General features: G+C 34.0%; 1 long non-coding RNA gene across 1 annotated transcript; it reads left to right on the top strand.

Annotated features, from left to right (window-relative positions):
• Nucleotides 1-327: 327 nt before the first annotated feature.
• On the top strand, nucleotides 328-15,466 carry LOC109179561. The gene is made up of 4 exons (XR_002053931.1): nucleotides 328-411; nucleotides 9,749-9,753; nucleotides 12,698-12,705; nucleotides 15,456-15,466. It is a non-coding gene; the product is annotated as an uncharacterized LOC109179561 (long non-coding RNA).
• Nucleotides 15,467-17,349: the final 1,883 nt, after the last annotated feature.

The raw sequence follows: 17,349 nt of genomic DNA, 5'->3' as shown, positions 1-17,349 counted from the left end.
TGTTTGTGTTACATCCATGTGTCTTGCATGAGTTATAACACCAGTCCAAACCACTTTCTATTCCAAGTCTAGAAGAATATTGCTTATATTATAATAAGTAATAGACTTTAGAAAAAACAATACATGTCTTTTTTCCTACACATCACTTATGGTACTCATAATCACAGACCCACGGTTGAATGTGTCAAAAGTATTGGCAGCAGACAGACTTGCATTAGAACAAATACTCCGCATAGGAGACTTCTCACCACACATACTAAAGTGAACACAACAGAAAGTAAGAATAAAAAAAAAAACTCACAAACTAAAAAAGTTTGAAGACAGAGGACAACGCCGTGAAGGAGGCGGCCGCGATTGGGTTTCAGAGCGTTGAGAAGCTTATCAGATTGCTTTCTCAATCGCAGCCGCAAAGTAGTAGTGGGTTTCTTCTACCATTCATGGTCAAATTGAAAGTCAACGATGAAAACTGGTAAAGGTTAATAGTCAAAAGGATTATTTATGTCCCGTTGAAAGTCAAAAAATAAAGATTGGTCGGTAGTATTGTTTCTTAAAATGAATGGTTCATATTATTTTGATTTTAGTATTTTTTTTAATGATTTTCCTTATTTACCCTATATTATATTATTTTATTCCCTTAAATAACACTAAATTCCGTTAATATATAGAAGGGATAGAATTAAACCAAAAACCTGGACCATAAACTTCCCTAGCTAAAGCATGGGCAAGCTTGTTCGCTGATAGACTAAGAAACTAATAGTAGTCAAATAAATCAAAATTGACGGATAAGCTAACTATGTTACCAAACATGGCCAATAGAAAGTTTCCACAAAGAGTTAAATTTGATATTGTTATTAATTTAACTGTTCGATCAACTTAGTAATTGTCTCTTATGCAATTGTACAAAACAATATATGGTTGGATGTTTTCCGACTGTTTGGAGAGGAATTCTTTGGTTTTGGTGAGAAAGCGGAGGGGGTTGTCGCGGAGAAGGAGGTGCTCCAAGTGGTGTACAATGGTAGTATTTACCTTTCCCTAAAATCAATTATTTCATGAATGTCTTCATTTATAAATAATTGAGTCGCATCATATGAAGATGAAATTTTAGTTTCACCAGCTATTGAAAAAGACAGAGTAATTTGTATTAATGAAATAATAAAAAACTACATTGCTATAAAATCAAGTAGAGATGTGAACTTACTGTTGAAGCAGGTTTTTGCCCTACAAAATTGCATCAAAATAATGACAGGATCAGTCGTACTTTTTTTGTACCAAGAATCGACCTTATCAACATGGTCGTCCCAGACAGTCCATTTCATTTTCTCACCACTAAACACACAAAAACAGTTTAGTATCCAAAAAAAAAAAAAAAGGATTACAATAAAATTATGAACTAACACATAATATACCTTTCATCCTCTATAAGAAAGTCTATCAACCGGGAAGGCCTTCCACCAATAGCCTTTTCTATAGGAGAATATATTTCAATTATCCTTCCAATCACATCTAAAAAACGGAAAGTTACAAAGAATTAAATCCAATATAAATACGATTGCAGTATCAAAAAAAAAATTAATGAAATAGATTATTTACCAATAAGTTCCTTGTCGTCTATCTCAGTTGATTTCAAAGATTTAAAACTTCTCAAACGAAACAAGTGCCTAGGAAAATATTGATTTTTGTACAATTTGTTATTGCTAGTCTTATATGTTAGATATACAATAGTCTAACTATAATAAACCATAGTATACGAGAAACCTGGCCTCGTATGAGAGCGGAAGCGTAGTCGTGTTGGTCTCCAGCCATAGTTGATGTTCTTATTGTGTTGCCTCTTAACGGTAGACCGTTAGCCATGTTTTGCCTCAGACCTGACTCAGAACCCTAGATGGTGTATTGGTGTCTACTGAGCGGTCTGAGTACCGTAACTGAATGTGCTATCTAATCCATAATCCTGTATCCATCAATCCAGGTTTATATTAGGCACAGAGTTTGGTTGACTAACAACTACTAGTTATTAAGTCCAACCAGACCACTTAATAAGCCTAGTCAACTTGCACCACTTAATTAAGGCCCTAATATATAATATATAATATATAATATATAATATATAATATATATTATTAGGGAAAATCTTACATTCTCCCACTTGGTGCAAGTACTAGCACAACCATCATCAAAGAACAAAATCCACGAATCATAGTGATATGTCCTCTATTTAATCAGAGTAGTATCCATTATGGTTACATGCATTTTAATTCTCCAACTTAGGTCCTTAATGAACAAACCCTACGTTTATTCTCGGTACCTTAAGGGATGTTTCTCAAAATACATTATGTGCACAACTGAAGGAGAAAACGCATCCAAATTGTACAAAAGAGTACACTGTATGATCTCTAAAACTTTATAAGCATGCCTTAAGTAGAGATCTCTTAATGTTAGCATAATGCTAAATATATTCCATGACTTCTTTATAAGTTAACTTTAAGTACTATCTCTAACAGCTAAGAGCTTGGAGTTGACACGTCTGTCACTCCCACTCATCAAAAATAGCCAAAGATAGTCAAGTCACAGAAGCATTCCAATAACTTAGACAATAAACCAAACGTCTTAAGTCCATAAATTTGGAATCTTAAACATACACCATAACTTCCCAAATAACTTCAATGGTCACTTTAAATGAACTGAACATAATGAGTCTTACTTATATGTCCCACAAAATTGTTTTGAGCCTTACAAATCAAAATGGCCCAGGATAAATTTTGAAGAAACTAAAGACTCTATTAATCACTGAAGAATTTATTAAATGATAGTGCACCACAAGTTAAATGTTTTTGTTCTAATAAATTCCTTGGTTACAACATTTTCATAAATATGTTGCACAACCAAATGTTCAATAATTTGAACTTATGAATTTATATGAACAAATACAAGATTAATACTTGTGGAATAGTTTGGACTTATTGTTTGACATACAATCCAAAAACTTTAGTGGAGTATCTTAATGATCTTTTTCTAAATGATCACTCCCACTGATTAAGATATTCTTCAGCGAAATTAATAAAGTGAACTTAAAAATATACATACTCATAATTGATTTATTGACCAACTAACAAATGAAGACATAATTCCCCACCATTAGTTGGACATACTAAATAATCAATTTTTGGTTCCTATTAAAGTCCAACTAAATAATGAAGATATGTTTCCCCACCATAGTTGGACATACTAAAAAAAAACAAAATACACCTCCCAAAATCAAAGTAGAATTTAGCTTAAAAGATACATTTTATTATTATTATTGGAATCCAAGAGGTATGTCAAATCACGTAACTTACTACAGTTAGTCCGAAGAACCAAGCAAGATTAGTGGATTAATTAATAGAAGTGGCTAAATTTTGGGAAGTGACTGAAAACATATTTTGCCAATGCAAACCATGAATTTTAGAATTATAATTGAGCTAAATTTATAATTTCTAAGAATTGTGAAAAAATTATTATCTAATGGGTTGAAGGATTTATTGACATAAAACTTGCCTGTGGGCTAAAGTTTTACTCAATTAGATCCAACTGAAAAATTTATTTATGATGAAACCATTATCAAATGAGTTGAAGAATCAAATGACATAAAACTTGCCTGTAGGCTAAAGTTTTAGTCAATAAAATTCATTACTATCATTATGATAAAAAACTTAAGAGATTATGTTCCTTTTCTTAATCCCTGTGGGCAAATTAAGAAATATGATCTAAAGTTTACATCATAAAATTAAACTTCATGATAGAATTGGAAATTATTTACAAATAACCATAAAGTAAATAAATTGATTTATTTCTATCGTCACTGATAAAACTACTAAACTACATTCCGATACATAATTGCCTGTGGGCTAAATTATGACCGTAGTCCAGTATTTCATCCTGATTAATCATACAAACATAACGAAATTGCCTGTGGGCTAAATTTTATCATATTACATACAATTAATCACAAATGATATGTCCAAAACTTTATGTGATCAAAATAAACCGCTTAATATATAATTTTAACAGATTAAGGATGCTGTGGCTACTCCCAAACCAAATTAAAATTATAATATCACTAGACAATTATCAATTCCTTGCCTAAACTTTATGTGATTGAAACTTAACAATCTTAGGTAGCTGAATATGCTGTAGCATTTCCGTAATTAACCAAGATTGAAAACTCAAGATATTTCAGTAAATTAAAGATGCTTTGGCTATTCTTTAATGAACCGAAAACAAATCACATTCGCAAGGAATACTTAAAATTTTGACAAACAGATTATACCAGATTATGATGGGAAAATCTAAATATACTCCAAGGAAAGGTGGTTAGAGACTAAGTCTCACTGAAAACCAATTCCTTAAATAGAGTATCAATTTAAGGAGACTAGTGGCTCAAGATGTCCTTAACCCATGGCCATTAAAACTAGTATGTCTCCCCGATTCATATATACTTAATGTATAACTGTTTGGGGGTATGAACCTAAAACTGTAGAGTATACACCAGTAAACTGTATGGTTCACCTATGATTAAAGCTTAAATGGTGAATTAAAAATAGCGGACTAAACGTGCTTAAATTCAGGCACTACCGCAACTAAAGTTTATGCGTAAGTCCAACTTAAATAAGGAACTACTATAATTCCATCACAAAGTATGCATTGCTAAAGGCATAATAAAATTGCATAATTTAAAAACATAATATTATGCGGTGGACAAATATGCATAAAATTAAACATTAAAGTCATATATTCCAAATAAATTGCATAACTTAAAGCAATTTACAATATGAGATTTTAAAGTATAAACTTAATATTCAAACACCGATGAGTCCAAACCAAAAGAGACCCAACATTTTGAATAATAATGTACTGAATATATACTTTAAAATTTTTTAAACTGTAAGCCCATCGGAAAATGTTTTAATGCATAAAGATAAAATTTATGAGAAATAACTGTATTTACAAATTCAAACAATATCAAACCAAAAGGATATGCTAGCATTTGTAAATTAAAATCTCATAAACCCTAATTACATAATTAAACTTAATATTATGTACTTAATGTGATCGAATGCATAAAACAATCTAGAAAGTATGAACCAACTAAAGAATATGAATTTATACCAAATATTCATACTTAACCAAACATGGGCAACCAGAACTAAAATCATAATTCCAAGAACTAAATGAATTATGGAATTAATGGCAAAAGTCAATTGCCTAGAAAACATGTTTTCCAAGATTACTAAATTGATTCAAAATCACTTTCCATAACCCAGCTGATAATATTATTATTATTAATGGCAAAATTGCAAATAATCAAAATAGCAATAAATAACCATAATAATATTATCACATTATATAGGAGACTAGATATGGAGAAACAATGGTTAAAATCGCTAACATTAATAAACGTTTTCGGATAAAATTTTGAAAACTTAATAAAATTTGAAGTCCGAAAAATATTAATGTCAAGAAAACTATTTTCTTAACTGGAATATGGTCACATAAATTTATTTGAAAACAGTTGAAGATATATATCTGAATACCATAACAATATAATGTCATCATTAATTAATTATTAATTATTAATAGTAATAAGTAACATTATAATCACTATTAACATTAATAATAACGACAAATCAGAGTATGGTGATGCACCTTTTAATGTTTCCATTTTTCTAAAGATAAACTATGCGACTAGTCCAAACTAGCGGTTAATTGTAACTGTAGCACTAATTATCAATAACAACCATAAAAGATAATTAATGACTAACCTTAATGATGCAAACCGCATCTCTCCATTGCGCTAACAACGATGATGATCCACAATGAGAAGAAAAACTCCAGAATTCTCCCAATATTCACTATCGATGTCAATAAACTCGATGCAGCGTCCAATGGTACATTAAAATTTATTGGTAGGACTTAATTACCAACAATAATAGTCATGTAAAATGAAGTGGTAATCATGACAATGTACCAAATATAGCATATTACCATGAAATGATAATTATTATGAAAAGTAATAAAATGAGATTAGTCCCTAAACTTAATAACAGTAATTAATAATGCCAATTAATAATAAATACAGTAAAGGCAAAACTGTAATTAAGGGATGTCAAATACTAATCTCAATTTTACCACATAATAATTAATCATGACTATTATGATACTTCGGGAGACTAAAGTTAAGGTAATAACCAAATTACCATTATATAGACAATATACCAACTATATTGCTTTTGCCATAAAATTAAAGACTTAATATTATTATTAAGGCCCTGAAAAACTATTGATAGATTAAGAATTTAATCAACTTAAACAATAGTACGTTATAGTTCTTAATGACCAAAATAACAATTAAATCCTTAATGTCTCTAAACAGGCCAAAACAATAATTATAGTACTTAATCACTCAAATTAGGCACATAAACCTCAATGACCCAAGTGAATTATAACATGAATAAAAATGGTCTAAGTACTGAAATAGACCCAAAACTTAATATTATTACCAACGATGAATACCAAAATATGGTAGTTAGTAATAATTAAAATTTAATAAACATGTTATAAAAAGAGCTACAATTATTATTTAAATATCAATTAAAATAATGAGATCCATACTTTAATGACCCAAGATAGGTCCCAAATAGCTTGTTTAAAAATAGGTTCTAAAGTCCCAAAGACACATAAAACTAGAATGTGCTAAAAAATTAAGGGGAAACCAAAACAAGCTACTTTAGTAGGTCATAATATCTAAAATTGGCCTAAGGATCCAAAATTGAATGATATTAAAAAATGAATTTATGAGTTAATAATATGCTAAATTCAACCTTAATGCATGCTATTATGAATGTATAACAATAACAATAATTTATGAATATACGTAGCATGCTATTATGAATGTATAACAATAACAATAATTTATGAATATACGTAGCATGCTTGAATTTGCATATTAATATATTATTAACCCATATATCTTAAATAAATTGCAATACTTAAAGAAAGTTAATATAAACCTCAACATTAAATTAAAATTCAAATAGCAAATTTAAAACTTAATATTTGTCCAAAAATGAATGATAATTTAATAATTATTTAAGGAGAAATTAATTGAACAATTAACTAGAAGAAGTCTAAATATGATGATGGAATACTCAAGCAAGCCCAACAATCCAAAACAGGCCAAAGAGTTTTTTTTTTTTTTTTTTTTTTAAGCATTTGGACCAGGTCTGCCCAAATGGGCCTGACCTGGCCCAAATTTAATTCCATAATCATCTTCATCTTTTAACCAGCCTGAAGTCCTAACTGCCTTAGAACCAGCGTCCTCCGGAGCATTTGTCGCCTGAAAGAGGAAAAACAGCAATGGCACCACCTGAAGGAGGATGTAGCAACGGCCGGAGTCAGCGCCGCCTTAAGGATGGGAGACAGCAGCGGCAAACCAGAATCCAGCCCACCTCCGCCGTCTCTTCTTTGTTGCGACACCAACGCCACCGTCGAACACCTCAGTGCCATGGCGTTGTCCTCTCACAAAGAACTAAAGTCGCAGCTACAACGACCGCATGTTCTGGACGAGGAATGGCGACGGAGAACACACCGGTGACATCCTTAATGCCGGCGAGGGAAAAAAAACTGACGGAAGGAAAAAAAAAAAACAGAAAAACTGATTTTTTTTTTCTGTTAAAAAACTTTTCCGCCGTCACTCCATCCATCTTCAGTCGCCGGCGTGAACAACAACCGGAGTCCCAAAAATACCGGCGACATATTACCGACTCATTGATAAAACATGGCAGTAGGAGAAAGATTAATAATGTTGAAAATAATTTCAAAATTATGCTTTAGGCTCTTAAGATTAATTAAGGCAGTATCAATACTAATTAATTCACTCAAAACATACATACTAAATTGCTTAATTATATCATGACTGAATTGATATATTTTGTATGTATATTTCAACGAATTAATATATGAAACATATACAAAAACTTGATGTATATGAAAGATTAACTTAATATTGTTTTAGGCAAAACAATCATCCAGACAGAGATTATAAAGGCTCTGATACCAAATGTTAGATATACAATAGTCTAACTATAATAAACCATAGTATACGAGAAACCTGACCTCGTATGAGAGCGGAAGCGTAGCCGTGTTGATCTCCAGCCATAGTTGATGTTCTTGTTGTGTTGCCTCTTAACGGTAGACCGTTAGCCATGTTTTGCCTCAGACCTGACTCAGAACCCCTGGTGTATTGGTGTCTACTGAGCGGTCTGAGTACCGTAACTGAATGTGCTATCTAATCCATAATCCTGTATCCCATCAATCCAGGTTTATATTAGGCACAGAGTTTGGTTGACTAACAACTACTAGTTATTAAGTCCAACAAGACCACTTAATAAGCCTAGTCAACTTGCACCACTTAATTAAGGTCCTAATATATAATATATAATATATATTATTAGGGAAAATCTTACATTATAAGTATAAAAGTTAGTAACAACCAGAAAGTTTTTTAAACAATTAACTTTGCCTTTAACAAATCTATTCTGGAATTTAATAACATGTTCGCGGGGTATATGAGCATGTAAGACATTACCCTGCAATTACATTAAAAAAATATTGTTGTGATTTTGCAAATTACCCTGCAATTGATGAATTTATTTTCACAGATTAGATGCTTACCACACGATCATGGAACACGGATTCTCGACATTTGACAACTTTATTGCCCCTACATTCTCTAACTTCATATGTATGAATACATCTTACCTTCAATGCACACGTGGTTTTCATGGGCGTTATCTGACTGGCCAAAATGCAGAGAGGAGGCATACTTGAACTGATATTTTCGACTGATCTGACAAAGTGTTTGTAGTGATGTAGAATTACCGGGGTGCATATGAACTGATATTAGACTCCTTTTATAAGCCATGAATTAGAGTTCTATTATGAATGTTTATTTGGAACTGTCTATATTCATGCTAACGTTTTGGAATCCAAAAGGAATGAGGATTCATTGAATAATAATTGTAATTAAAAATGGCATAAACCATTTAAAAAAAAAAGTAAAAAGTAAAAATTAATTTTACCCATTCATTCACACTTTTGGTGGGAAAAATGTTGTAGCTAGGATTCTGCTTTATTATATATATATATATAATAACTAGTATTTGCGCACGTGCGTTGCACAGAATGAATTTGTTATAAAATTTTAAAAATATTTAGATCGATATATAATTGTATAAATTATAACATCGAATATTATATAATACGGAGTATAATTGAAGAATTGAGTTGCACCGTACCGATTATGTTTTCTGATGTTATCAATGCTTGAATTTGAGTAAATAATTGCCCAATTAATAGCTAACATGTAGATATACGCATTCGGTGTTACAACTTTAGTGATTTTATATATCAGTGTTTAGAATTTGTATTAATTGGGCTAATTAGCTCGTTGTCTAGCAACTCAGTTATATAAATTATTTATATAGATATATAGCAATTTTGTCATCTTTGTATATAAAAAAACATAATATCAATAGCTTGAATTATACATTATTGAAAATCTCTTTGTGGACGACATTGGTAGTAGTAACGGAATTTTATCTATCATCGTCTAGAATTAAAACCAACAGACCATCAGGATGGTTGATTCGGGAAAAAGTCACATACAATTAACCGTGATTAAAGACTGTTTTTTTTAGAAATAACTCAACATGAGTTAGTGTTTGGCCCTGACTTTTGTTGATAGCCATGACATATGCGAGCATCAACGTGAATTGTTTTCGTTAGAACTTGAAGGGCAATCTCGTATCAGAAGGGTGAAAGACATTTTAATTGAAGATTTTACTTTTATTAATAGTATAGCTATAGATTGGTGTAAATAATAATTAATAAATTATTATTTTCTTATAAAATTACATATAATTTCAAACGGATTTTCTAATTTATTAAGCAGAATTTATTTTCGTTATTCTCACAATTATAATGGTTTAATTATTCTCAAAATTTGATAATCATTATCTATTTTTAAGTACATATTAATTTTAATTTGTGAAGATTTTACTTTTATTAATAGTATAAATTTGTGTAAATAATAATTAATAAATTAATATTTCTTTATAAAATTACGTAGAATTTGAAATGAGGATTTTACTTTTATTAAAGTCATTTCATCAAGAAAATTAAAACTAATTAAATTAAATCTAATCATGCTATATTTATTTGTAACTGTATATTAATTTCATTTTAAAATCATTGGTTCACATATTTTAATTATTTATTTTTTCTTTAATTATTCTCATTGTAAACATAAATGATATTGCAATAATTAATTTATTATATTTATCAAATTATATATATATTTTTTTTAAATATAAAATTTTCTCATGTTTAGGGATTTAAAAATATTTAAAAATTATTTTTTATTAGTAAGTATTTTTATTTTTAAAATATTTTCCAGCAACCCAAACACTCCCTAAGTCTCTAATAAAAAACTGAAAAATAAAAATCATTTTATTAAGAAAATTAAAACTAATTAAAGTAAATCTAATCATGCTATATTTATTTGAAACTGTATATTAATTTCATTTTGAAATAATTGGTTCACATCTTTGAATTTTTTTTCTTTAACTATTATAAATAGAAATTATGATATTTATCAAATTGTATTTTTTTAAAATATAACATTTACATATGTTATGAGGGGTTAAAAAATATTTTAAATTTATTTTTTATTAGTATAATTTTTTATTTTAAAATATTTTCCAGCAATCCAAACACTCCCTTAGCCTCCGATAAAAAACTGATAAAGAAAAGTCATTTCATTAAGAAAATTAAAACTACGGAGCAATTCCGACGGACGAGAACAACAACCGCGATCTAACCCTTGCATGTGTGATGGCTTCGACGTCGGATGAGCTGGAGGTAGCAGGTCTGACGGCCAGGTGGGCCAATATGGTGCTGGCGGAAGAGGCGACGGCATTTATGCCGGACGAGGGGGCTGGTGCCGAGGAGGGGACCGGCAAGGTGGAGGAGTGTTGGGGGGTGGTGGGAAGGTTCTTGCCACGGAAGCTAGTCAGGTTGGAATTTATGAGTCAGGTTTTGGCATCGGTGTGGCAACCGGTGAGCGGAGTTGAGGCAACGGAGGTAGAGCCTGGTCGGTTCCTATTTGTTTTTCATCATGTAACGGACATGGAACGAGTTCTGAACGAGGGTCCCTGGTCTTTTGATAACAGTACGCTCGTGTGTAAACAGGTCCCTGACGGAGTTATGCCGGTTGATGTAGTGTTGGATACGGTGGATTTATGGGTCCAATTGCATGGACTGCCGAAGGGATATTCGTCTAGTCGGATTTTGGAACAAATTTGAAATTTCTTGGGAACGTTTGTGAAATATGATGATCGCTTCGACAATGCCCCGTGGAAGATGTACCACCGTATTAGGGTTTCGCTGCCTGTTGACAAGCCCTTGAAAAGACGAATGAACTTTATTAAACGAGATAAGACGAGTTGCTGGGTCATGTTCAAGTACGAATGCCTTCATACTTATTGCTATTTCTGCGGGATGCTAAGGCATTCGTATCAGTTTTGTCGTGGGGCAAGGGACTTGAAGATGCCGGTGGAGGAGTATTTGTATGGCCCGGAGCTACGGGCAGGAGGGACCCGTGGCCCTAGGCTGGTGGGGGGCAGCTGGCTTTTGCCGACGGGCCGGCAGGCCGTGGGGCGGAAACTGCAGGTGGATCGGGCGGAGGTGGGGCGGTCTTCGGGAAGTGTGAACCGGACCGAGGGGGTGGTTGAGGGGGAGGTGGTGGCGGTTGCCAAACGGCGCCGGGTGGAGGTGGATGGTGAGGGACGGAGGTGCGAGGGAGAAGATATTGTCATGGCCGAAATTCCAAAAAACTTGCAACTGGCGGGTACTGGTTCCCAGACCCGCCCGGATCAATGAGTACTCTAAGTTGGAACTGCCGTGGCTTGGGTAATCCCCGGACAGTTCGGGAGATTGTGGACATGGTGTCCCGGAAGCAACCCGACTTTGTATTTCTAATGGAAATTAAAGTGGCACGCGATCATGCAGAACGATTACGTGTTAAGATTGGTTATGAGGGACTGTTTTATGTTGATAGCGATGGGTTAAGTGGTGGTATAGCATTACTGTGGAAAAAGAATAGTACGGCCCGGCTAATCAGTTACTCAACGAACTATGTTGATGTTGGGGTAACTATTGCTGGCTTTCCTGAATGGCGAATGACGGGTTATTATGGGTTTTCTGAACGAACAAGACGCGCTGAGTCATGGGATCTTTTGAGAACACTCTCGGGCAGGTCGAATCTCCCGTGGGTTGTTATTGGTGATTTCAATGATTTGTTATATCAGAATGAGAAGAGAGGGGGAAATCCGCATCCGAATAGCCTCCTACGCGGTTTTGGGGAAGCTATTGAGGACTGTGGGCTTGCTCAGTTGCCTATGGTTGGTTATTCGTACACATGGGAGAAGGGGAAGGGGACAGTCAACTGGATGGAGGAGAGGCTCGATAAAGTTCTAGTGACGGATGAGTGGCGGAGTATGGTGATGGGGGCTAAAGTGATGAATCTGAGAACCCGGAAGTCTGATCACTCGGCTCTCTTTCTGGGGATTCAAGACTACGCTGGGGGTGTTGGGCCTCGTAGGAGGGGTTTTCGTTTTGAGATGGCCTGGTTGCACGATGAGGGGTGCAGGAATGTGGTAGAGCAGTCCTGGCAGGAGGGGAGGGGCCAGGGATTACAGAACTGTATTCAGTACTGTGGGACCCGGTTAACACGATGGGTGGAGACCGGTATCATAAGTACGGAAAACTGATCAATGAACTGACAAGAGAGCAGCAGCGACTGAGGGGGCGTACTGACCCGGCCTCCCTTGCTGAGTTCCAGTGCCTAGAACAGCTGTTAAGCTGTACTGAAGCTCAGGAGGATGCCTACTGGAGGCAGAGAGCCAAGCAACACTGGCTTAAGGAGGCAGATGCTAATACGAAGTTTTTCCACAGGTATGCCTCTCACCGAAAAAAGAAGAATACTATTTCTAGATTGATGAATGATAATGGGGATTGGGTTGAGGGGGATCCTATGAAAAATATTATTCTGGCAGTATTATAATCGTATTTTCTGTGCTGGAGCCCCGGGAACTGGGGAGGAATTTTTTGAGGGAATTGTCCCGCGAATCACGCAGGCACAGAATGAGTCTTTGTTACGTCCTTTTGAACTTGATGAGGTTAAGTGTGCATTATTTGCGATGTTCCTGGACAAGGCACCAGGCCCGGATGGAATGAATCCAGGCTTTTACCAACATGTTTGGGATGTGGTTGGGGGTGATGTGGCCAGTTTTATAATAAATTGTGTTGAGTCCTGTGATTTCCCACCTGGGTTGACTGAGACTGATATTGTTTTAATCCCAAAGAAGAAAACCCCTGAGTATGTCACTGACTTACGGCCTATAGCCCTCATTAATGTGGTATATAGAATTATGGCAAAGATGTTGGCTAACAGAATGAAGCCGTTAATGGAGGGAGTAATATCTGAGTCACAAAGCGCATTTATCCCGGATAGGCTAATAACGGATAATATATTATTAGCTGCAGAGGTGGGGCATTTTCTGAATAGGAAACAATGTGGAGTGGGGGGATGGAGTGCCCTTAAATTAGACATGGCAAAGGCATATGATCGGGTCGAATGGTCCTTCTTACGAAAGATGATGTTGGCCCTGGGTTTTCATGCTGGTTGGGTGGAATTGATTATGAAGTGTGTAACCTCTGTCTCATATAATATTCAGTTGAATGGTTTAAGGTGTGATCATATTGTACCCACTCGTGGAATAAGGCAAGGGGATCCATTGTCCCCATATCTATTTATTATTTGTGCAGAGGGTCTATCTTTGATGTTGCAGCAGGCACATAATGTGGGATCAATACATAGCTGCAGGGTAGCAAGAGGAGCCCCCCTGATTTCTCACTTATTTTTTGCAGATGATAGTTTACTGTTTTTTAAGGCCAAGGCGGAGGAAGCAACTGAGGTTAAAAAGCCTATCTGTTTATGAGAATTTATCTGGGCAGGCAGTAAATTATCATAAGTCGAGTATATGCTACAGCAGAAATACTAGTATCGAGGATAGACAAAGTGTGGCTCAGATTCTGGGAGTGGCACATGCATCGAATTTTGGCAAGTATTTGGGACTCCCCTCTTTTATTGGAAGACATAAAAAAGCAGTTTTTGCGTATGTGGAGGATAAAATCCGTCAAAGGATTGGGTCATGGAATAAAAAACTGCTATCACAGGCGGGGAAAGAAATTCTTTTGAAAACTGTAGCACAATCTATGCCTACGTTTTCAATGAGCGTTTTTTTGTTACCTGTATCAGTGTGTACGACAATAGAAAGGGCAATGAATCGTTATTGGTGGGATTCTGGAACTGACAGGCGAATACATTGGAAGGCATGGGACAAGTTATGTATCCCAAAGAAATATGGTGGGCTGGGGTTTAAAGATTTGCGTGCATTTAATCTAGCGATGCTAGGAAAGCAGGCGTGGCGAATTTTGACTAAGCCTGACTCTCTGGTGACACGTGTGTATAAGGCCCGGTACTTTCCGAAAGGATCTTTTTTTGATGCGCAAGTGGGAAATAATCCCAGTTTCTGCTGGCGGAGCATCATGGCAGCAAAGAGTATTATTTGTGGTGGGGTCAGGCGCAGAATAGGTAATGGGGAGTCTACATTTATATGGACCCACCCTTGGCTACGGAATGACCATGACCCAATGATACAAACAGAAATGCCAGTACAGTTGCAAGATGCCAAGGTTGCAGGTTTGATAGATCAGCAAACTGGTGTTTGGGATCCCTCGATCTTAACTGACTTATTTCAACCCAATGATGTGGCAGAAATTATGAAAATACCCATCTCCCCATGGTATGCAGATACCTAGTACTGGTATGGGGACCCAAGAGGAGAGTACTCTGTTAAAAGTGGATATAAGCAAATAATGGGAAATTATCAGCAGACTAATGAGGTTTTTACAAAATGGTTATCCCTATGGAAGTTAAAGATCCCCCAAAGTGGAGAATGTTTCTATGGAGAGCCATTAGTGATATACTGCCTACTACTACAAATTTGCTTATAAAGAGGGTGGATGTGGATCCACGATGTGCCATGTGTGGATTATCTCAAGAAGACACAATGCATGCCATGGTGTTGTGTGATTTTGCACGGAACATTTGGGATAAATCTAACCTTACAATCCCAAATATAATCACAAATATTTTTTATGTTTGGTTTGATGAACTTCTAAATGTTCTAGACTCTGATGGGATATTCTATGCAGTAGCAATACTTTACAATATTTGGAGAGCAAGGAACAGGGCTGTATGGGAAGCAACATTACCACGATCGGAGGTGGTGCTCAAGGCCGCCGCTGCTGCCAAGCACGCGTGGACACGGGCGCACCCACAGCCCACGGCCCGAGCCACAACGCCGCTGCCTACGCCGAACCCGCTGCAAGGAAATGCCGAGCTCAATGCGCTGATTCTGCCCGTTGCCGAGCCGCCTGGACCACCAAGGCGAGTATGCCGAGTGGACGGGGGGTATATGCAAGAGACAGGACAAGCTGCTATGGGGGTAGTCTTACTAAACACGGACGGGGGATATGTCTCGGCGTACAATGGACCACTACAAGGATGCTCCTCTCCACTTATGGCTGAGGCACTCGCATGTAAGGAAGCTCTATCATGGTTGAAGGATCGGGGAGAGCAGAATGTTGACGTTTATACGGACTACCTAACACTACATCGTTATCTTATTGCACCAACCGTTGTGCTGCGCACATATCTAGGCTATGCCATTGACACCTGCAGGCTTATTGCATCTTCGTTTCAGTCTTGTTCGTTTCATTTTATTCCTAGATTAGAGAATCATCTAGCTCATGCTTTAGCTACTACGGCTTATCAGCAAACCACAGCTATGTATTGGGATCTTCACCCACCGGATGTTATTTCGGCCTACTTTTAATGAAGCATCATATAATTTTCAAAAAAAAAAATCTAATCATGCTATATTTATTTGTAACTGTATATTAATTTAATTTTGAAATCATTGGTTCACATATTTGAATTTTTTTAATTATTAGAATTTATAAATAGAAATGATATTGTACTAATTAATTTATGATATTTATTAAATTGTATTTTTAAAAAATATAAGATTTACACATGTTACGGGGGGTTAAAAATATTTTAATATTATTTTTTATTAGTAAGTATTTTTTTAAAAAAATAATTTCCAACAACCCAAGCACTCCCTTAGTCTCCCATAAAAAAACTGATAAAGAAAAGTCATATCATTAAGGGAATTAAAACAAATTAAAGTAAATCCAATCATGCTATATTTATTTGTATGATTAATATAATCTCTAATCATGTACATATTTAGATAAATTTATAGAGAAAATTCATATAATTAAGTTGATTTATTCCAAATTGTATTTCATATATATTATAATTCTAAAAATATGAATAATAATAACTAAGAGAATTGTACTTAGAAATCAATAAAAATGTAAATTCTAAATTTTGTATGAATAAATATAAACTCTAATCAGACGCATATCCTTATATAATTGTATAATACATTGTATATACAAATAATATTTATTAATATGTATATAAGAAAATTCTATAATATAATTTAATTAATTATAATTTATATTGATAGATTTATACTTAAAAAATATATTTAGAAATTTAAAAATGTATGTATACACAGTTATAAATAAAATTATAAATATTCATTTTTTGTTAATTTTATTATTTCATATTTTATTAATTATAATTTAATAAAATTGTCACAAATATTTCTACGAAAGAAATCTTATATTTCTCAATTTCATTAATTATATTATTTATAATTACCAAATATTGTGGCAATTACCATAATAATTTCATTAATTATAGTAATTATGTTAATTATAACATTTGTTCTCTTCCAATATTTAAATACATTACCATAAAATTACCATAATAATTACACAAAAGAAGGAAAGAAAAATTATGAGAATAATTACCTTTAATAAAAATTAAGAAATTATATTAAATAATAATCTATATATTAAGGTAAGTATAATTTATTTTGTGCCAATAATATTATACATTAAGTATAATATATATATATATATATATATATATATATATATATATATATATATATATATATATATGTATGTATGTATATAAATTATCATAATAATTACACCGAAAAAGGTGACAATACATAATTATTAGAAAATAATATTAATAATTAATTATTA

This window comes from Ipomoea nil, unplaced genomic scaffold, assembly GCF_001879475.1.
Source record: "Ipomoea nil cultivar Tokyo-kokei standard unplaced genomic scaffold, Asagao_1.1 scaffold0937, whole genome shotgun sequence".
Taxonomy (NCBI): Eukaryota; Viridiplantae; Streptophyta; class Magnoliopsida; order Solanales; family Convolvulaceae; genus Ipomoea; species Ipomoea nil.
Note: the sequence above shows the minus strand (reverse complement) of the source record. Positions and strands in the feature narration are given on the sequence as shown.